This window comes from Acipenser ruthenus, chromosome 1, assembly GCF_902713425.1.
Source record: "Acipenser ruthenus chromosome 1, fAciRut3.2 maternal haplotype, whole genome shotgun sequence".
In the NCBI taxonomy this organism is placed as follows: Eukaryota; Metazoa; Chordata; class Actinopteri; order Acipenseriformes; family Acipenseridae; genus Acipenser; species Acipenser ruthenus.
In genome coordinates, this window is record NC_081189.1 from 80706152 (window position 1) to 80730622 (window position 24471).

At 35.5% G+C, this 24471-nt stretch overlaps 1 long non-coding RNA gene across 1 annotated transcript in view; it reads left to right on the top strand.

Annotated features, from left to right (window-relative positions):
* Positions 1–16782, top strand: part of LOC131737931 (uncharacterized) — a 41815-nt gene extending 25033 nt beyond the window's left edge. The window contains exons 2-3 of the long non-coding RNA XR_009329533.1: positions 16235–16330; positions 16738–16782. This is a non-coding gene — a long non-coding RNA (uncharacterized LOC131737931). The remainder of the gene's footprint in view (positions 1–16234; positions 16331–16737) is intronic.
* The last annotated feature ends 7689 nt before the right edge of the window (positions 16783–24471 follow it).

Below are 24471 nucleotides of genomic sequence, written 5' to 3' on the forward strand. Positions count from 1 at the left end.
TTGAATACCAGACCAAAATACACTCCTCAAATATAATAACCAACCAAGCCCACCACAGCCCTTCTGTTTATTATTATGGAATTGGCTTTACATCCTACAGTTACCTTTTTCAATACCCCTCAACAGTCTAAAATATTCCCCCTGGGTTATAATGGCCCCAGTAACGTAGCTGTTCAGTAGAGCAGCCAGTGGGATTAGGGTATCATGGGGTCAGGGAGTGCAACAGGGGAACAAATGGCATATTGATGTTGAGTTTTAAAAGAAAACAAGGATGAAGTATCTAGTGCATACATCGGTCAACAGCCACAGGTGCAGTATAGGGACATCAATAAGGCTGACAGTTCAGCAGTGAAACAGGGTTGAAGAATTACACAATTAACAATGCCTTTCAGCCAACTAATATATATATATATATATATATATATATATATATATATATATATATATATATATATATATATATATATATTTTTTTTTTTTTTTTTTTTTCCAAGTCAAAATTTTACAAAAAAAGTATTTACCAAGATACAGTAGATGAGTGACATTTGACACAAGTGTGTGCATGTTTACATTTTAAAACTAGTGTAGAAAAAAAGTACAGCAACTTGCTTAGGTTTAGATTAAATTTATGGTTGGCTAGCAGGGAGGTAAAGTGGCACATAAAAACCCCTTGGGTATGCAGCATTTTATTATTATTACGTTTCTGTTATTGGGTTTTGATGCAGAATTTCATAACACAAGGGAAGTTTTATAAAAAGCTTCTTAAGCCAGTCCAATCTCATATATGTGCGCTAACTAGCTAAACAGACAACCAATTGGTTTTGAATTTGATATAAATAAATACCTCTGTGATTATGTAAATGTAAACTAAGGAGGGAACTTGAAGCTCACATTGCACAGGTGTTTAGGTAGGGTAACGTTTTTTGGTATACATTGTGTATATCTGTAACTTTTTCAAGCAGAACATCCCTGTTTAGTGACACAGAACTGTTATTTTTGGCAAAGGTTTGATTTTCACACAGATGTAAATATAAATGATGTTGACTTACTGTACTAACAACAACAACAACAAATACTTTAAACCTGTAGACATGATACTGTAAGAAAACGTTATATGAGAAGTCAATTTACTGTCTCCTCATTGCCTCTAAGTCCTCACAGTTATATAATCAAGGCAAAAAGCATTGTAGAATTCAGTACATTTATATACCATACTATTTACATGGTATATCATAATTACAAGACTCTTGGCTTCAGTGAGAAACAGTGGGGGTGTCTCCTCCCCAGGGTGTGGTAAGCTTAAGGCTTTATACTACAACTTTTAAGACCCTGATTTTTAAATCCAGGGATATACTCTTAAATCACATGAGAGGCCAATTGTTTCCCAGTATTCCCAGCACCAAAAACAATTAACAATTTTCCATTCCCAAGATAGGAGAACCTGTTTAACTTGACTCCAAGGGATTCATTTTCAGTTTAGTACAGCTGGTATACATTATAAGACTTTACTAGGTCTGTGCTGCTTGCATTACAGTTTGTACAGCTTTTTGTTTCTAAAAGGCATATAAACTAAAAATAAGCAACCTATTTCCTTTCAGAACTAAGTTATTCAACTTTTTTACTAGTGCAGAAAAATGTGCAATATTGTATATATTTTTAGGGCAATAATAGATTAAATATTAGAAAAAAATACAGTCTTTGTAGTTTCCTAAATGTAATGTAAATATAGTTGGTTTCAACTAATTTGGTGATGCACGATAATAAGGTTATTGGACAATCGTATAAATATTCTTTGAATTAAAAAAAAAATCGGCATAACTGTTGATGCTACTATTCAGTTATGGATGTTTTCACTGTTCGAATTTAAAGAAAAAATAACAGAAAAATACATTGAAGATCATTTGAACAAGGAGTTTTTGCTACCTGGATAGCAAATACTCATATAGTACTGTACAGGGTTTCCTAAATTTATCTGTCATCAACCTGTGTTTAAAATACCCCAGAGAATTTACATTTTTCATTTGATGTCTGAGTCAACATACATATGAAATGAAGTGTGTGGCTTGGAAGATGTTTTGCATATAAAATAGACGACTGGTGATGTATAAAACTGTGCTACTTCTGATGTGTTTTCCAGATACGATCCTTCAGTATGCCAGATATTTCTGACATTCATTGCTTGGTCATTTTCTCAACGTTTCCCTGACATCATCCTAAACCTACAGTAAAATACCACGTTATTTTGTAGCAACTTCCTTTAGGATTATTTTTAAGTTATGGTGCTGCTATTCGAATGTGCCAAATAGATGGCAGCATATGAACAACCCTTTCATTTCTCACTGACGCATGCGTTTGGTACCTAAACGCCAATCATTGGAATAAAATGGGTAAATAACACTTTAGTGTGTGGTGTTTGCCTACAATGATTGGTATGTATGTTGTATATTTAATATAAAATAAACTTGATTATACTGCGTTTGTTTTTTTAGCAGTATTAGCAATAAAAAGTTTGTCTCTATGAGCGTACGTGATTTTTTTTTTTGATCCCACGATATCGCAATATGGAAATTATTAGCGATATCGAATGATATCATATCAAAATATGGATATTGGTGCCCATATATTGTGCTAGAGTGGTGAATGGAGAATATATAGGGTTACCATATGGCTCCAGATTAACCGGACGCTTTGAGACAGACCGGAATTTCAAAATTCCCCCTAAATTGAAAGTAATTCACGTATAAATGAGCTCCACCTTTGCTGAGATTAATCCTGCTGTGGTGGAATTGCTTGGACGCAGCAAACAATTCACACTGATCAGCTGCTTCTGATCAGATCTTAATGAACGAATAGCTAATTTATCGATAGAGCAATGAGATGATGATGCGATTGTATTTGCAGAATAATATGGACGATTGAATTTTAACAAACAGAAAAAAATAGCGACTGGCTGCAATTCATTCTTGGTATAATACAATTATTTGACGCGCATGCGGGTATTTAAGCACCATTATTAATTGTAGCTAAGGATGGTTCATTTACACCTTCATTTATTTCAATTTAGGGGCAAGTTTGAAATCCCGTTCTGTCTCACAGCGTCCGGTTAATCTGGAGCCACATGGTAACCCTAGAATATATTATAACTATAGCATCAGAGAGGAAAGGCACGCCATGTTTGTTTTTTTAAATCGTGGAAACAATGTGGCATGTTTTCATAAGAGTGACAGCACCGTGGCAGCACAGTGCTACAGTGTCATGGAAACATGGTATTAGTCTCCGTATGAAGGTCTATTCTCCTATGTTCAGCACGGTGTTGGGTTTTGGATGGCGTAGTTTCGAGGATGGACCACAAGAGGTCATCTCGATACTAAACTGTCATTACCGTTGGAAGGGAAAATAGAGCATAGCTGTTGTATTTAGTAAAATCCCAGTGCTTCCTGAGTGCTTTCCATCACGGGTCGCTCGTAGGGGGTTAGAGAAATAATTTAGTCGTGCCAGATTAAGTTGAAGATCGAACCAGACTTTACGCACCAATCCGACCATGGTGTCAGGAGCCAGTACCTCAGTTTCCCGCAGATGCTTCAAATTCAGGACTGTAATTCGGGGGGTGGTGTCTGGCCTTGTCTTTACCTGCTTTTCTAAATTTTTTCATGACTGACAGGAATACGTTATTGCTGGTTTTAAACTCACTGTCAGCAGAGATGTTAAAACGTGTACTGTTAAAATATCTATTTAGTCCAGTTCTCAGCGTTATAAAACTGGAAACTGAATACTGGTCACCAGTTGAATTTTTTTGGACTTATTTCCTTAAAATGAATGTCCATTTTTTTTTAATTTAAGTTAGTCTTTAAGTACATTAACAGCCCATGCTCTAGTTTTGTTTTTGGTTTTTTTGTGTTTTTTTCACTTTGTTTTCTTCTATTTCATTTAGCTGTTCCTCATCTACTGTTATGTGTCTACTCTTGACAATTGCTGGTGCACTTTTTTTAATTTTATTTATTTTTTCAGGTGGACTGCTGTCTTCATTCAGAAAGTTGGTGCTGTACCAGTTATCTGGAGTTTCATCCCCAAATATATTGAAGGAAATAGGTGGAATAGCATTTTTGGCAGTGGTTTTTAAAATAATAATAATTAAAATGGCAGTTTGTCAAGGAATTTAGAATGTAGTGGTGCATGGTGATTTATTCAGGGTGAAGCAGCTCATTAGTATGCAAGCCACGGTATACACTATATATACGCATGGTCATGTGATGCTGTTTAACCAATCAGAGGTTGTTATCTTTCCAAACTGGGTTATATATATTTTCACTGTGCTTTATTTGAAGTATTTCCCTAATCCATCAGAGATGAATATTTCATTTTACATATAATCTGCTCTTTATCAGAAATGGTGACTTCCATTTTAATTAGAGAAATAAAGCTGAGAAGTAACATGCAGTTACTGTACGTGTGATATGTTAAGGCTTTAAACAAACTAATTACCGGCTTGTGTGACATTGCTCAACCACCCAAAAAAGACTAGGTAGGTAAAACTTTAAAATGTAGTGCTGCATGGAGATACCCAAAAGCAGAAAAGGCAACACCTAAAATATAGAGGAAAAAAAACAAATGCATTATCCATTAATGTATTTTTCACAGAATTATTTAAGCTACGGATTTATTTAACCCTGCACCTTTGACCATTGCTCCATAGTCCAATTTTTGTGTTGTTGTGCATATTTTAGCGTTTTAGTCTTGTTCCCCTTTCTTAACAGAGGTATTCTTACTGCAACACATCCTTTAAGTCCTGATTTCAAGAGTGACCTTCGTACTGTTGATCTGATGGACAATGAACCTGTGCCTTCTGCCAGTTCTGTTGTCAATTCAATGCTTGTCTTCTTTCTATTTCTTGAGGATATTATCTTCAAGTATTGCTCACCCTTGTTAGACAGCTTTTTGGGTCTTCCAGTCCTGGGTTTGTCAATTACAGATGATGTTTCTCTGTAGTTATTATTATTATTATTATTATTATTATTATTATTATTATTATTATTATTATTATTATTTATTTCTTAGCAGACGCCCTTATCCAGAGTGACTTACAATTGTTACAAGATATCACATTATTTTTACATACATTTACCCATTTATACAGTTGGGTTTTTACTGGACCGGGGTTGCCCACCCCTGATGTACTTGTTTATCCGTCACAGCCCCGCATAGGGGGAGGCTATTCCACACTTTTCCCCCTGCATTTATTGAACCCAACGATGTACAGTAAGATACTCACACATTATATATATATATATATATATATATATATATATATATATATATATATATATATATATATATATATATATATATATAATTTAGACTTGCATTATTTTTTTTTTATTACTATGTTACAAGTGAGTCTGAATACTAAGTTTCATTCATTGTGTCGAGTTTGATAGATAGTCGGACTGACGGACACAAATAAAAGCTGTAAACCGGATTCATTCTCCTGCGTCTTTTTGAGAACTTGTACTGTATAATAATTTATAGCACAAAACAGACCCCGAAACCACTCAGGGATGCTACATATATATTTGACATTGTTTTTTGGGGGTTTTTTTTCCACAACATAAGGCGGCCAAATAAATGAATTTCAACATAGCACTAGCTTGTACTTTAAAACATGTTATGCCTATTTAAGCAAATTAGAAAAACAGTCAGGATAACAAATTGCACTGTTTTTTTTTTTTTTAAACCTTTAAATCCGTAAACCTGTTCTGCAGTCCTACAGTACCTACACCAATTTCGAACACCATTTCCATCACTTCACACCAATTTAAATCAATTATTAATACTGTCTATTAAGCTTCTAAACACGCACTTACTATCATACTTATAATCAAGGGACATTCAACGTATTTCATAAGGTATATTTGCAAAAAAAAACCTGCACTCTTACCGTAAACTTTTGACTATCTATATGGGGCTCAGATCGGCAGGAAGAATGGACGTTAAACCTGCCAAGCATTGTCTCCACCAGGGGTGTCCAATCCTGGTCCTGGAGGGCTGATGCCCTCCTGGTTTTTGTTCAAACTGTACACTAAATTGATTAATTGGACCAATTAAGCTTCTAACAAGGGCTTGATTGGTCCAATTAAGTAATTTAGGGCACAGTTGCAACAAAAGCCAGGAGGGACATCGGCCCTCCAGGACCAGGATTGGACACCCCTGGTATGCAACTAAATCCTGTATTTTGGACCTTGGTGATACTGCAACAGGACCGTCATAGCCTTGTTTACCTGTGTATCCAAAAACTGTCTTAGGTAAACAAAATCATTAATTTTCATCAGAATATTAAAATACGTTTTCATATTTAGAGTATAGTAAGCAGGCAGATGTGGTTTTCTGCTTTCCTTGCAGACACTTTTTCAGAAGTTCAAAAGACCCCGCTTCCACTGAAAATGGAGTGAAGGACTGGAAAAATCTAAAAAAACTTCAGAAACATTCATAATCTAGCACCACAAACAGTGTTCTGAAATGTGGCATTTGTTCAAACAGTCGAAGGAAGTATGTTCTGACTGTAGCGTCACAGTTATCAAATTCTCACAAAACGGTGGTGCGTGAAAACAGACAGTATGCTAAGAAAATATTTTGCCACAAGTTCTGTAAAATCAGATTCAGATCAAGCTGTTTGTATAAATAACAACAATTCGAATAAATGTAGAAATTGTGAAGGTGATGTTCCAGGCAAGGGAATAAGCGAAAAGGATTTTTCATTGGCTGCCTACTGCAGCAGTATGGGGGGCTCAGATCGGCAGGAAGAATTGACGTTAAACCAGCAAAGCATTGTCTCCTCCAATGACATTGAAATGCAAATCCTGTATCTCAGGCTACAGTGTTGATTTTGATATCCCAGCTGCCCTAGCGGTCTGGCGGCTGTGCAGTAGGAAAATGAGAAATATGTTTGTTAGACCTGCTTTCCGCGCTTGCGGGGGGGAAATCGATTTTCTCTCACAAATATTTTTTGTGTTGGTCAGAACAATTCCTTGTGAGGGTTTGGGCAATTTGTTTTGGGGAGGCTTAGCATCCTCAAGCCTCTTATACGCGCCTCTTATGCAGCCCCGTTTTTTTTTTTTTTTGTCTCGCATCCCAAATCAGTCTGTCTATTGTGCACTTTACACAGCGCTTCATCCAATTTACATGACGAAAATGCAGCAAAAGTGAAAGAGACAAGCTACTGTAATGTAAAAGTTAATAATTAAACTGTTTTAGATACAGTGGTGCTGTTAAAAAAAAGAGATCTTTAGATGCTTTTGTGTACTTTCATTTGCAAGTGAACTGGACATTAGGGCTTATTGAGCTCTATATTCTTCAATTCTGAATACTGACTGAATACTGTTTTAATTCTAGAAACTGTTGTTGTTTTTTTAATCTTTTGCTAAATTGCATTGCCTTTTACGTTTTACGCAGTTCTGTGCATGGGTAACATTTTGATTTCATTTTGCTGTTGGGTAGTTAATGGTACAATACGTACCAGATTTAATACGTACCAGATTTAAAAGTATACATACTGTACTACAGTCCACATATCCAAGTGGCAAGTGATATTTTCAGAATCATCGTTCTGAATAAAAATACTGTTGAAAATATAGTACTGTACAAACAAAACCAACTACAGTACATCTAAATGGAAGCCTACTTATTTTATAACACAGTCCTTATGTATTTTTGACATTGTATCTTTTTGTGTTCTTTTTAATAGGTGGATTGCTGTATGTGCAATTATTATGACAGCACCACAATAGTAGGGCAGTGTAAATATATATATTTTATCGTATTGTATTTTTATAGAGGACATGGGCAGTATTTACTGTAAATAGACAGTTAATTAAAGAGTAGGGGACTATGTTACCGTCACTGCCGCTAATGAGAAATTATGGTAACTAAATAATTTTTCTGTGCAAGGTCTGTTTATGTCAAAATGTAAAAAACAAAAAGCAGATAATGTTTAATAAAAAAATATGTATGTAATTAAAACATGATGTAAACAATACTACTATTGATATACATGTATTTGAGTTGTTTTATTAATGTGTATCTGTAATAAAACAAGATTTGTGAAAAAAACAAAAAATTATAAAAAATAAAAATAATTTCACAGGGCTCTACATATACATATACATACATTTCAAAATAATCATGTATGTTGTCACAAGTGTTCTTTGACAGTTTTTGACGTTCTGCAGATAGTCAGCTTTACTCTTAAAAGGGTTGGGGAAAGCCTTTTCCTTACCTATTTAAATAGACAGGCAGTATGCAAAATACATTTTTCTATTGGGGTTCATGTGTAAAATATGTCTTCCTTTAACATCAAGGTATGCTTGCCAGAGGCTACAGACAGATTATATCAATTATCCCCTGTTGGTAATCCTGTGTCCTGTGGTGTCCTGTGAGCTCACAGTAGATGCCGAGGGGAGCTAAAGAAGAAACAACACAAAACACATACTCTTCAGTAAATGGAGGTTCATTACATACAAGTAACAACAAGTTGCAATATTTTAATGTTCTAGTAATAGAATGCCCATTAGATGTTGACTGGTTGGAACTATCATCACTCTACTATTGTTGAAGCAATTTGGTAGGCACACAAAGTTTGTTTTTAATGTCAAGTAAAATCCCATTAATGGTGGGATTAAAGGTAAGCAATCCTGCCACATCTGGTGAAAATTGCATATTTTCATGGCACAAAATAATTTAAATAAAAAGTATACTACACTAAGCTGGAAAAATGTCACAACCAACCTGTGTGGCAATAAAGCAGTGCCTGGAACTTTTTTTTGTCAATTAATATTTCTAGATGCTTTTGATAATTACCAGTAAAGGAGATGTCAGTTAGCATCCCCATGTTAGGCTGCTACTAGAAATTCTAGAAGTTTAGTCAGATTAATTTCCTTCATTACATTTGTGATCTGTATCTTGGTATAGACAATTGCTGCTGATTATCTGTAATTACCAGTAATAGACCAACCTGCACTTAAGAGACTAATACAGTCATCTAGTTGTCTGGTCTGCAACAAACAATTGCTGATCTGCTGAGCATTTACCTGCTCATTGTTGAGGCCAACCCATTCCTTCTTGTGTGGGCTGAATACGTTTCACATTAATGGCTGCTCCTTTTAAATCCTTTTGATGTATTACCTATTGTTTTGAGTTGAACATGTATGAATAAATAATGCTGAAGAATATGTTTAGAAATATTCTCAGAAGTATGCTGTAAATAATGAGCCCTATTCAAATATGACATATTGCTCTTCTATTAAATATGTATTTGTTTTGAGGGCGTCAAATATCTGACATTCTCCAGATATTATGCTGGATCCGGGGGCACCCATACAAGACTGCTGTAGTCAAACCTCTGCTCAGAATCCCACCTTAGATTCCAATGTTCTTACAGTCTTATTTACAGATTTCTGGGGGTTCATAACATATATGAGAGATTTCAGTCTGGGTTCAGGCCTTCTCATAGCAGTTGTTCGAGTGGTAAATGATGTGTAAATGATGATATCCTCTGACATGGGCTCACCTTCGGTTCTTATATTACAAGATTTAAGTGCTGCATTGGACACGATTGATCATTCTGTTTTAATTGATTGCCTTAAAAATATGGTGGGATTGTCAGGTAGTGTCCTGTCTTGGTTTCGATCCTATCTCTCGAACAGGGTTCAATTTGTTAAAATTGAGGAGGTTACATGTGGGGTTACCTCGGCTGCAAATATTTTGAATACCTGTCTTGCTGACATAAAAAATTGGATATTTAAAAACTTTTGAATGTTAAACTCAGATAAAACAGAGGTCATGATTCTGGGATCTCAGATACAACAAAATAATATCAAGTTGTCTGATTTCGTCCTTGACGGCTTCTCCTCTGAATTTAGAGTGGAGATGAGAAACTTAGGAGTGATCTTTGACACAGAACTTTCTTTTGAACCACACCTTAGAAATGTTACCAAAATCTTTCTTTCATCTAAGAAATATTGTTAAATTTAAAAGTATTCTTTCCTGACCAGATGCTTATAAACTGATGCATGCTTTTGTATCCTCAAGGATTGATTACTGTATTCTCTGGTACTCGTAGCCATGTTATTTCTCATCTGCAACTTGTACAAAATGCTGCTGCTAGAGTTTTAACAGGGACTAAGAGACAATAACACATTATCCCTGTGCTAGCATCTTTACACTGGCTCCCTGTCTGGTTTAGGATAGATTTTGAGGTGCTTCTTTTAACCTATAAGACTTTAAATGGCCTTGTCCCATCTCACTTAAATGATCTTTTAACCCCATATGTTCCAAGATGCTCACTCCGATCACAGGATGCCGGGTTACTTACTATTCCCAAAATTCAGAAAGAAACACAGGTGGTAGAGCATTCATCTATAAAGCCCCTTTATTATGGAATGACCTGTCTAGCCCCGTAAGGAAAGCTCCCACTGTTGCTGCCTTTAAAACTAGATTAAAAACACATTTTTATAATCTATTTTACATAGCTTAAAATGTTCTTACCCTTTCTTGCTTGTTTTACTGTTTTTTTATTTATTTTTTTATTCTGTTGCTAATTTGTACTGCTTATTGTTACTTTTTGTAATATTTATTAATGTTTTTATCCTTGTAAAGCACTTTGAGGTGATATATCGTGAGAGGCTCTATATAAAATAACAGCCAAGACTTGGAACATTTATCAATGACAGTCTCTTAAATGACCAGTGTAGCATTCCTTTAATCTGTATCAGGTAGGTTCACCTAGGTTTCAAATGATTTACTTGTGTGAAAACTGATAAGGAGTGAAATAGACTGTAGCACCAAGCCACTATCCCAGACGTGGTGTAGACTGCACATCCTCAAAGTCTGCCAACAGACTCTACAATGCCACATATCTATGAACTTCAAAATAACTAGACATTTTTCTGGCTGTTTTAAAACTCAATGTGGAGTACATTTAATGTGTATTATCACACAGCCCTGAGATTTATGAGCTGAGTACAGGCAAGTATTTACAAAGTAAGTCTCAAAAAATCCATTGAACATTGTTATGGCATTATTCACTAGAAAGAAATAGGTATTGATTACACGTTTGTAATGTGCATCACGTTATTCTTCATTTATCTATTGATTATATTAAACTGGTCTCTGCTTTAATTAAAAAAAAATACATCCACATGCTGTCTAATCAATTCTTTCTTTTTAGCGAAGAATAAACTGAAAATGGAAGCAATGCCACTACCCAGTGGGAATAACATAAAACAGGTTGTCTTGATTACTGCTGAAGAATATTAACTTGATTTTCTTAACATCCTATCATCTTCACTAAATTCACAGTAAAACTGGATTTGTTCCAATGGGAAGAGCAGAATGGATTTTGTTAACGAATAACGCAAACTGAGGATGATCGTGGTGCTTTTTTTAAATTTTAAATACATTCTCCAAATAAATAATGAAATATGGTTAAACGCTCTACAACGTATAATGTTGTGTTCGGCTATCTTGATACATGTTTATAAGATACAATTCACTGCTAAGCAACTGTTAAATATAATCTGGAAATGTAAACATCGAAATAGTGTAATCTTGTATTAATGGTATTAGTGATAGTGGTAATCATTAATGTCTGTTACATTATGTAGGCCTATACATCAATGTGTTTTAAGTCTGATATTTGTGAAAAAAACAAAAATAGGAAAACACATTAATTACTGGTTGTATTCACATTTTTAAGACCCACTCTACATCGCATGCTGAAAGAAAAAAAAGTTAAGCATTTGTAGGTTTCCTATAGAAATGTGTCAGCTACAGTAAATTGCACCTAGAGTGAGCGACATGAAGTACTTACATAGGGTAGGTTTGCTAATTGATTTGTGATTGCATAAATGCAACTATTTGTTTTGAAAACAATACATTAAACCAATTTCAGCAATGGTTGGAGAATGTTCGAAAAGATCGTCAGGTGTTCTTTGGAAAGACAAGGGCCTTTTTAAATAAGAAAGTGGTGCCTCCTAATGAGCTCACTTTGCAATGACATGTTCTTCTTCTTAAATAATAAATCATTTAAAATGTAACGATTATTTATTTTCTCTTCAAAAGGTTGATTTAGTTTTTAATTTCTCTAAAAAATGAACGGCACACTATTATATTTAATCACGAAACTCTCCTAATTAGATCTTTTTAATTTCAAGTAAAAATATCCACAGTTATTATTAGTAGGCCTATACAAAGTCTGGTACTTCAAGATAAACCTGTAACTGTAATCCGTTTCCACAAGCACACTTAAAAAAGCTTTTTGCCTGCTGACCTTTTTAAAAACCTGGCATTAAACTTTATTGACAAGCATATACAATATGGGATTTTGGTGACTGCCAACAATTTTCATCCATCATTAACAGTGCCATTCAAAACGTGCTGTAGATAATTATGAGAATTTAGTCAGAATTGCTTGAGGGGTGGTTTTGTTTTGTTTTATCACACAGTTTAATTAATTGTTTTTTTAACAGGCTGTCAACATTTTACAAAGCTATCTAAATTACATTGTATTTCTATTTCACAATACAACAGCTTATACATGACAGCACAAGCACGCCTGTTTCTCTTGAGTATTCCTGGTGTGAAATGCCACCTGCTGGTAAGAACATGCTAACACACTATTGCAGGCTGCTAGTTGTCTATCCCAATCTCAATTATCAGCAGACATAAACAGGACACAAAAGCCCCATAGCAATGATAAAAATAACCAAATACCATTCTGATACTCTGCACATTGCATTTGGTTTATGGAAGTAAATTGCAAATGGGTAAGTCTGCTCATAAATCATGTTTCTTTCATTACTACTGAGATATTGTTGGCTTTATGCCACTTCAATTTTCTATGATTTATTAACTGTTTTAAGTTATATATGAGATTCAGATTTACCATAAGAGATGCCCCTGTGGCCCAAGTTACACAAAAATCAGCTACTGTTAGAGAGGTTTACTAGAAGTCAAAGGGGGGTTATTGAGCAGTGGTGACCAGCTTAAGGACTCTTAAATGATTTTTAAACATTATATTAGTATATCATTTGTTTTATCCAATGCTTCTGGAACATTTAATCCTATAATCTTTTAGGACTTTGCAATGGGTATAAACAAATAACAAAAGCACTTGCATGCATTGTAATGTATGTTTTTGTAATCCCCCATAAACCTGGTAATAGAACTGTATATTATTATGAGTCACTGTTACAGTCTAGAGTAAGGCAAAAGCCCAAGCATTCAAATTAATTATGACATTTTCAATTTATTATAAAGAGAAACAAATTAAACGAAATGTCTATAACTGAGAGCAAAATGTATGTACCCAGGGTCTTTAGCATGAATATAATATATGAAATGGGTTTTTTTTTGGCTGTACTTTTAAAGTTAATGGGTTCATTTTTATATGTAGTTCATTACTTTTATTTGTCTTTCACTTTCTATAAATGTGTAAAATATTTTTTACAGACTCATATGAAAGTATTTAGATACTGTAGATTAGTAGGTTCCCAACCCTGGTCCTAGGGACCCCCTGTGTCTGCTGGTTTTCATTCCAACTGAGCTCTCAATTACTTAACTAGACCCTTAATTGAACTGATAATTTGCTTAATTAGACCTTTTCAATTGTTTTCAGCTCTTAAGCAGTTGCGGAGTTCAAGTTACTTATACAATGTTATAGCTAACCCGAGCTCTGCAACTGTTAAAAGCTGAAAACAATTAAAAAGATATCATTAAGCAAATTATCAGTTCAATTAAGGGTCTACTTAAGTAATTGAGAGCTCAGTTGGAATGAAAACCAGCAGACAGAGGGGGTCCCCAGGACCAGGGTTGGGAACCACTACTGTAGATCATTCACGACTGTAAACTCTGTACTTTTTGCAATGCAAAAAGTTTACCTTACCCCTAACTGTTGTGGCAGCAGGGTGAAGGAGTTGAGGGACTTAATCTATTTAAGGATTATCCTAATACACCAACCGAACCACCCAGAATTTAAATTTAAGCCGTAGGCCACCATTTTGTTGGGGAGTGTGTGTGTGTGTGTGTGTGGTGGTGGTGGGGGGGGGGGGGGGTTCTGTTTAAGGCGCATGTGTTTGTTTGTTGTATTTTATAAAAGCACACAAAGCTTGATTAACAGGTATACTTTGCATGGTTAGAGCCCATTGTATACCTACTCTTTGAGTTTATAATACAATTTGAAAAATTGATGACTATGACATATAAATGCATATTATAAAGTATTTTGTACACTCCTTATTCCTTCAGTCTTTGTATATGTTGGGAATCTAATTTAAGTAAGTGTTGCTTTTAGTCTAAGCTGATTTTAGAAACCGAGGTGCTTCAAAATACCTGCTTAAAATAACCACAATTAAGAATTGTTTACTGTACAGTACTACCTTTTCTATGTAAACAGTATTACATTACCTTTGGGAAACCCCATTAGAAGTACATACTTAAACAAAACAAGCTTTTAAACCTGATTAAACTATTATAAAACTGTGTTGGTCAGAAATGGTTGTATTAGAAACTCCCCTATTACAACTGCTATTTACAACTCTGTGAAAAAAAATATCAGGAGTCATCTTGAGCCCAGCAGAGGTTGCAGTTACAGGCAGGTTGTTTTTAAGACGTGAGATGTTTTATTCCATGTAGCCGCTGACACCAACAGATAGGAAGAGCATTCTTACATTGTCATACAATTAACAGTAAAGGTAGTTGTATTCACTTTTACTGGCCGATACATCCCAGAACATAAATGTTAAATCACCTTACAACCAGCAAGTCTTTAAATTCATTACAGCAGATCATTGTGGCAAAGTCAGTTTCATATTATTATCATTTTGTAAATTAAATAGTAATAACTGATATTTAAACAGCATGGTTCAAGTGCTGTGCTGATATAAAGGACGACCAAATATAGCAGAAGAATGCAGTAGTGATATTAGCACAGTGCTATTAAGATGTCAGATTAATTTGCCATGGATATTGCATTTTGTGGAATTCCTCTCATTTGAGCAAGCTTCCAAGTGATAAGCGCACAGCCATATGTATATGATTTTACACTATGCCGAACTTATTTCATTATTGGCAGAATACTGAGGAAATTTGGAGGGAATCACTCTGCTTCAAATTACAGAGGAGATATTGTTCACTCCCAAAATTCAGTAATGCGACATGTGAAAATAAAACATAAGGATGATTTTTGTTTTATTAATATTTGTTGAGGCCTAAATTGAAGTGAGTAATCCAATGTCACATCTCTGTCTAATTGAAGAATACTGTGCATGCTTCACAACGAGTAGATTCAAATGTACTCCAATTTAACGCTTTGTTTATCCACCTGTATTACAATTAGCACACGGGTTCTCAACTGTACTTTTCGTTAAGACAACCGAGATAGCAGAACATTCACTGGGAGTTAGTATGGGGTTAATCTATCAAGATATCTGCGGGAAGGTGCTTGCTGTTTTGCCGGGCCTATAGGTTTAAAGGCAGGTGTCTCTCCGTATGGAACATCTCACCATAGCTTGATTTTTATCATCTTTGGACTTTACTATAGACCACTTAACTATCTAAGCTTTTCCAGTGATCATCTCATTTATCTGGGATTATTGCACTGAATGTACTGTTTGGTTTTCTTCCAGAACCAAAATGTCAAGTCCAAAGTCATGTATGCAGTAGCTTTATGCTGTAAGAGCTCAGCAGATCCTCCAAAAGCTGGTAGCAGTTGATCTTTGGATAGAGCACAAAATAAATAAATCCTCTTTAGCAGATCAATATTCATCCCATTTAATGCTGAATGTGAAACTGGTGGATTTGTGGTAGTAATGCTGATGTACAGCTAATCGTTGAAAAATAAGCATTAGGGCTTGAGAGCTAGAGCAGATAGTTAATCAGGAAGAAATGAGTGCAGATTGCATCCTGTAAAACCTGTTAGTAATTCATACCTGGCAATTAACTGATTATATAAAACTGCCTAACCTATGACACTTTCCCATTACAGTTCCCTTTAATATAAATGATACTGTATACTAATTATATTTGGTGATACCTCTTATATATATAAATAAAAGATTAAAACTTATACCAAAGTTTGCCTGGCTGAGACATTGTTTTTGTAAGAAGTCAATCTGCAACTCACAGAAAAGGATTAAGACCATTAAACCAATGTGGTATTCATTTCCAGTTTTCCTCTTTTTTATAGGATTTCTCCCAGACCCAGTTTTTCCTACAAGGCACTGTTATTCTGCAGACTGGTTTCTTTCTGGTTCTGAAGAGAAGATTGCTTTGCATACATCAAGTGAGTTTTACAGTGAAACCATTTGTGGTTGTATAGGACAGGTGGTTGCTTTCTGCCCTGGAGCAGGTGATGACTTCAGGAGACAACTAATACAGGCTACTGTATTTAAAATAATACTGGGAATTTGTTAAGCAATCAGAAAAGTCATCTTTAATAGATATTGGAAATACTGTAATTCTGTTTCCTAATATATCATATATTTACTTTATTATAATTTATGTTTTTGCTTTGGACGTTAAAACTTTTACAAATAAGTAATCTGTGATATAAAGCAGGCTAAAGGATAACCAAAAGAAATCCTGAAAAGTTTAAAAGCAGGAAGATGACTAATTCATGAACTTTGATTGGATTAGTGGTTTTCCGTGTGCTCCTTGTCTGAAAATGTGTCTACTTTTTTTGAATTGTAGACTTATTGACGCCAGCATTCCAAGCATACAAGCGCTCAAGTTTTGCCCGAAAAAGGTACATTTATTGTTTGATAATTTATTTCAGAATCAGCTAATGGTAACTGAAATGAAATGCTTGAATGGTTTATTGATCTAAAGGTTGAATATGTATTATCTCAAGATTTAATCCTTTAAAGTTATTGATATTTTGAATGCACCATTAGGTGAAGCTGACAGTTCTCATTAAAACAATGACAACATTTTAGTAGATGTAAATGTGATCAAAATAAGCATTTATGTATTTTTCATAATTAATTTGATGAGTATCATATTATGTTAATGGATTGAATTATAACTTACTGTAATAGGATTTGTTTTTCTGCTGTAATAACTACAGTAGGTGTTGCAATATACTTTAAAATGGTCTGATAATAATCAAAACTATTACATACTTACCCTTCTATTTAGGTTCTGTGTGTAACATGGTTTTGGCTTCATTATGGTTACTTTTAAACTCTGTTACTAGTGAGCATAGTCTTCTAACTACATAGACAGCTGTCAGTATACATGCATTTTTAATTGCTGACTCAATAAAATATTCAAACTCTAGATACATGACACATGCAAGCCTACAGCCTGTGTACACCACTCTAGGGAATGAGCCTGAGGTTACCTTAATGGGTTTGAGTACATCCTGTTACTCTAAAGCCACAGCCAAACAATTTGCTATTTAATTATTCATGGTGGAATTAAAGGGAATGAATATATATATATATATATATATATATATATATATATATATATATATATATATAGATATATATTATTTTTAATTTTTTAATTTTTTTTTTTAATTATGATAATCCGTTACTGGCTGTTGAAATGGGTTACCAGAGATGACCAGTGAAGTTGTGGTCCATATGTGTTTACCAAAGTGCAGGTTAGTTATTCTAGGAAATTCTACGCTTTTTTATTTTCAACCGTTCCAAATGTGTTTTCTTCTAGAAACAGTGCTTATTTAGACTTCTGTTTTCTCAACAAACCTTCCAGAATGTTAAGCACTGTTTAAAATAAACAAAGTATGCATTTACTTCTATTGTACACATTAGGCAGCTGCCGTTACTATGGGCTCTCCAGATGATCCTATGAAAGCCATCCTTCTGTAGGACATCCAGAAAGAATGATTGAGATCCTGCACCAGTTCTCCTCACGATTCTTTGAAGTCTGCAAACTGCAGAGGGAGTTTTTAAAAACATTCCTCCAAAACGGCCCTTTGCCAGGAGATTACATTTTATTTTGACAGCATCTGGGTGGTTTAGACAGGAAGTGGAGCCTGAAAGGCTCAGCCAAACCCCTGGGATTAGTGACAGTACTGAGGCTGCTGTGTGATCTGAGTCTCTTTCTCGGGAACATCACTACTAATACTTACACTACAGTAACTGTGAGTGAAGGAAACATGCAAGTGAAGAGCACACACTGTACCCTTTTGCGCTGATAACATTTCCAGACGGTTGTCTACATGGACTTACCTTACTATGTATGATAACATAAGAACAGTGGATTTTTTAATAAATCAATGTTCTGCGAATACTCTGCCTGCAGTTATAAAAAGCATATATACATAGTGCAGAACAACAAAAGGTTATTTTTACATTATTAGTCATGCAGTAATCTCAACCCATTTAATAACTTGGTCTAGCTGTCATTAAGATTAATTGTTGACTTTTTACCAAAATTAGCTGTGAAATACAATACAGAAAGTAGAACATAGATGGAAATCATAACTTGTTAGAATTCACTAGTGCTTATTATTAATTGTTTGATTACCATTGATTAAGTGTATATGCCTTCAAAATCACTATTTAACATTGAATAATCTATAACTTACTTGCAGTGCTTTTTTGTTGGTGTGCTCTGTAGAAACATTGATTACTAATGACCAGCAGAGGGAGCCCCTACCTGTGAAAAACAGACTTATTAATATGCCCCGGTCACAGTGCTAGAAATTACACTGTGACACCTTTTGGCACGCATGAGTCCAGTTATTTTAATAAAAGCTGTTGAAATAATGTCTCCATTGGAACATTTTCAAGTAATGCAGGTGGGCTGAAAATCTGCAAAGTACATATCCATAAAATAAAAAACAAAAACCTGGATTTATATGAATACATTTCATTGAGAATTGTAAAAAATATACTTTTAGAACATACATACCTTTTTATTGAGCATGCCTTATATTTATTAACATATTATGCTGCTGTCAAATTAAAAATAACGCTTAAAAACACTCTCACTCATAGAACAAATCATGCTAACAGTAAGGAAGCTTTTCTATGTGAATTAAACAAATGCACGTTGAAGATGTAATTTGAATCGTATTAATGGAACCTTCCCAGGGGCAGTAAGCAGGTTGGTCGAGTCAAGCTTATTTATTTAAGGTCTATTTGTGATGTGAATGTTAGACCACTAGGGACTGAACTAAGTCCACAAACCTTAATGAATATAAAAGCACAGTCTCTAAAACCCCCAAAGACCCTACACAATCCCTCATGTGTGCTATAATTAGTTCTGAAGATGGGGGGTTATTGACAAAGTGTAGTGGGAGGTCTTTTTTCTACTTTTCTGCTTGTTTATATCTTGCAGGCTTCTAAGTCTTTTCTAGTGTCTTATTTTAGTTTAACTATGAAACTTAAACCACAGTACCACACCCAACTCTCAAAATAAACAAACAGATAATAATTGCACTGAACATAACTTAATGAGTTTTAAAGACCATCCGTAAAAAAAAAAACATATTAAAACAAATGGAATTCACCAGGTGTGTGAGCTTGTTCCTTTAATTTTGTTTATGTTATTTTGAAAGGAGAGAAAATTGTCTGCGCACACAAACTAAAGCTTTTTACTGACACCGACCCTTACAATTGTCAGTTGGAACCTGCTTTATATAAGCATAATTTTTCATGACAGCCGTCATTTTTATTGCCATATTGAGACAGTCATTTGAACCTTGTAAGTGAAAAATAAAGATATGCTCATGTTGAACTTTGCCTTAGATTCCTTTGTCCAAGGGTATATGAAATAGGATGTGAAAGATAATTGAATGGAATAACATAAGCAGCTGCTGCATCAGGAAATGAACCAGATTGGATCTTAGTTATGAGAAGATGTGTTTGGAAAAAGGCTGTCTTTACTTCTGCAACCCCAGGGTACCATGTGAGGATGTGGGCCTGTGTTTTGGACTCCTTTTCATCACGTGATGGAGACCAACATTGCCATTATAAACTCCATGAGAAATAATAAACTGCATTCATGAGATACGTAAGCCCTTTGTGGACGCTGTGTGCGAGTTTCAGGATTTCCCACCCTCTAAAACGGACCCCTGTGAACATAATATTATTAAGTAACAATGAGCAGACTATTTAAACACAGATTGTATACAGTGCAATCTGAAGTCTTTCACATGTTCTAGCTGTTAATTAGTTGAGCTCTATCCTCCTTTTTAATTGCCTTACTCTTTTTGGTAAATTGTTGCCAGTGTATCGTTTTTACACAGGCCAATTGAAGGAACTGTTATGCGATTTGAGATTTGAGAAAGAGAAGAGAGATGGAGCAGCTGCTGAGAACCTGGCTGAACTCTAGCTCATGACAAGCTGAGGATAAGAAAATAACCTGTGGTTCTTGTTAATATATATAGGCTTTGTGTCTAGGAACACTACATACAGTATTTGAGATGAACACCATCTTGTCTGTAAATCCATTTAGATTTATCTTCCTTTTTGCTCTTTGGTTTTGTTGCATTACACATTGAAAATACTTTCAATCAGGTTTTAATAAGGAGGCAATTTAGACTTGTAACCTAAATTAAATTATGTATCCATTTCACATAATTGACACCCCTTTTTGTATGTGTCATTCACAAGAGCATTTTGGCGTCCAGACCTGTGACGTCAGGTTACTAGAGCAAGACAGGTTAGAGTTAGTTTTAGAGTAGAAGCAGGCTCGCAAACACCATCTAGGCAAAGTATAGGCTATATTACTGTAGCTCTGATGGAATGCTCCACCATACAACCCGCTTGGGAAGAGTAGGGAACCAGGCCAAATGTGCTCCACTTCTTGTTTCTGCCGTGTCCTGTAATAAAAGAGTCTAGGGTGAGATGCTCCACAGTTGAACAGAGAAAGATGCTTGTGGCCTCATTCAGCTTTTTATTCAATGTCATAAAAAGTCATCTGGATTTGAAGACGTAAATACATCAAACAGATAAGTGGAATTTAACCAAGCCAGAATGCTTGATCTGTATTGGAATTTGTCCTTGACAGCAAGGTGACACACCTATGCTTATCTTCAAAGTACTACCAGAAGATCATTAATGTCGACAAGGTCACCTGAACATTGGTTTAACATCCCATCTGAAAGAGAGAATCTTCATCAGCGCTACGTTCCCCCAACGCCATGCTGGGACATTGGCTGAGTTCTGGTTCAAAGTGAAGAGTGTTTCATTCCAACACCACATCCCTAGCACATGAAGTTTCCTGGAGGTCTCCACCCCAGGTTATGCCCAGACCTAAATCTGCTTAGTTATCAAGATCTGACAAGATCAGAATCCAAGATAATAATTGTAGCAGAAATGCAGTTCATTGTGTGATAAGTTCCATTTATCACACAATTCCACGCTACCATAAGGAAGTAGCTAGAATCTAGTTGATAGTGGTCAGTTTAGTTGGGAAAGGGAGTCCAATTGTGGAATGTGGGAAAGAAAAAGTTTAAAAACTGAGGGGTGGTCATTGGTTAAAGACAAAATGTCTTTAAAGAACTTTTGTTAGAAGAGAAAAATGCGATGGGCATTTGTTGTTCCCTTTGACACGTTTCAGAGCTTATTGAGTTATGACTAATGCATTTGATCTAAAAGTAAATGTTTTGTTTTATTATTTCTGCCAGAAAGAAAGCATATCTCTATAATTTTTGGGGATGTCTACAAATGTTCCCAATTATATTTCTCAACTGATTGCAAATAAGAGGTAATTTTTCAAAAACTGAAAAGATTGATGGGTTTTTAAATTGTGTCCTGAAATTGCCTATTTATTTTTGTCTTTGTTCTTTACACTTAATCTTTTTACTGTATTAGTGACGGTCATTCCAGCTAACTTTTTTAATGAATCTGGTTTAAATTAAAAACTTGTTTATATGGTTTAATATAAAATAGGAGATTATGGGGCTGATGTAAGGATATGTGCAAAGTGATTTGCGGCTGCAAAACACCCATATTGCGTCAAAAATCGGGGACTTTAGCGGCCACTAAAAATGTGGCGAATGTAAAGAATGTTTTTCACTTGACGTTCTGCACATGCTATCAAATTAGCACTTTGCCATCATTAATCCATTTAAATAAGCATGGCTTTGGGCAGGTATCTGGAATACTAAGCAGGCGCAAACATTATAATGAGATATAAGGATTTTGCCTTGCACGGGCAATTGGCTGACCCTCCAAAAATTTTGCACCTCCTCTGACAAGGTGCAAGCCATTGTTGAAGCGAGTATAAAACCACACACCTTCAGTTTATGTGGATGTGTAAATGCCCCCTGCATTTAACATATCCAGTATTACTTCTGGAAACTAAGGAAAAAATGCCAACTTAGAAGACTGTATTATTTAAGAAATATGGCAAGATGAGGCTAGTGCAAAATGAAATCAAACCCTGGAAAATGTTCTAGAATTCCAGATACAAGACAAGGATTTAATGGACGGACAGTTTTATTGTCAAATGTAGAAACATATTAATGTGCTGTCATTTCTGTCATCAAGCCTCTTTTTCTGTGTAAGAAAAAGTATTATCTCTGACCCTTGCTAGAAATCCTGGAAAAAGAACAGCACTGGGACCAAGCACCATGTGAGTGTGTGTGTGATTTAAGTTATTTTGGCCCTGGGCACACAAAAGAAAGAAGGAAACCGTGATTGCATAACAAAATATGATGTATCTGTGACAGAACGGTATACAGTGAACATAATTGAACCCATGTTACAGGTCGCATTGTTCAAAAGCAGCTCAAACTGTAAAACATTGTATATCCCAGTTTGTAAATCGCAGGCTCTGTGGAGTGTTTCCCCTTATCTCTTTCTTTCCTTCACATGGAAGGATCACTGTTTAGATTATGGGCAGAAAGGACATACAGTCCTGCAGGAATGACTGGAGAATGTCATGGGGGGTCACCCCAGTGTGAATCCAGCCTTGGAGCCTGGCAGGAATGCATTGTTATCAGCATCAAAGATGGGGCTTGTGAAAAATGAGTCGCAGTCTATAAAGCATATGGACAGTGTTTAGACCCAGCTGATATTCCTCATATTCTGACCCACTGCTGCAGATTTAGTACTGCTGTGCACAATTTGCACTCCAGCATCAAAATAGGTGCTGCTGACTTCCGTCAATTGAAATCTTGTGTTGCGGCTTAGATTAGCCAGAAACTGAATCACTCCAGCACATGAAAGCTGTTTATCTGGTTTTATATTACACTCTTCAGGGCCATTTGTTATTTTCTTGCGGTCTTATTTATTTAATTTTAAACTACTTAAACATCAAACACAGTAAACTAAAATGTGCAAGTATATTAAAAACATATTCAGGACAGGCTATTCTTTTTGTAGTATCATGAATTATTATGGAATTTCCATACAAACAGATGATCTTTTTTGCAAAGTACAGATATCTACAGCCAAGAAATGAATCGATGGTGGTGGTGCGGTATGAAGCATCTTGTGAGACAAGCTGCAGGCCCAAATGTAGTACACATCTAAGCAAAACTGATGTACTTTACCTAACTCCACATCAAAATTGTTCAGAACTCCTAAAAAAAGCATACTCCTAACAAAAGACTTGCACATGTATTAGGTACTTGAGTTCCTGTTAATAATAAAGTGACTTTATTTTAAATTGCAGTCATGAAAATGTAATTAATAAATTATAACTTAGCAATAACAAACTAATTATTATTTATGCATACTGAACCCCAAACCCAACATGTAGTCATGAACAGGGACAATGCTATTATGAACAGGCCCTGTGTTGATAATAGGAATAAGCGCTGGATGTTTATTATTTATTGGTTACTTTACTATGGTGTTTCCCACCTCAAAATGGATCGCAAATTCCTTTATCTGTGGTTGGGGCTGTCCTCTTGTTGAGCATGGCGGGAGGTTTAAGACCTGCATCCTGCTGAACTGAAAACACATGGTTTCCCAGACAAGTTTCTTCTCCAGTATTAATGTAAACAGTTCCAAGAACTCCTCTACACAGTAGCTGGGAGATCCCACAATAGGCCGCATAGTGGTATTTGAGCTACACTTTTCCAGGCTGAGCTAATCCTCTGTAGACTGAATAAATGAATGGCTCCATGGGCAGTTTTAGGAGCCAATTATTGTGTCTCTGCTGGAAACCCTAGTAAAAATAAAACCTGTTAATACAGTTGTAGCTCAGTGGGATGCTGGTGAAAGTGGATTAGCAGTGTAGTAAACATCCACAAGACCCGAACAACAGAAGGCTGATATAACAGACTATCAGCACCTTAGCATGAACCTAAGAAAAGCCCCCCAGGAGTAAGCTGGTTCTATTAAATATCCCAGCACTAGCTTTGTGAGGCTCCAAATTCACATTGCAAGACTGTCAACTGATGTAGTTCTGTTTCCCAAGGCCTGGCACAGCCAGAGTTTGGACAGCAAAGAAAGCCAAAGCAACTGGCTTGGGGAAGAGGTTTACCATGAGCAG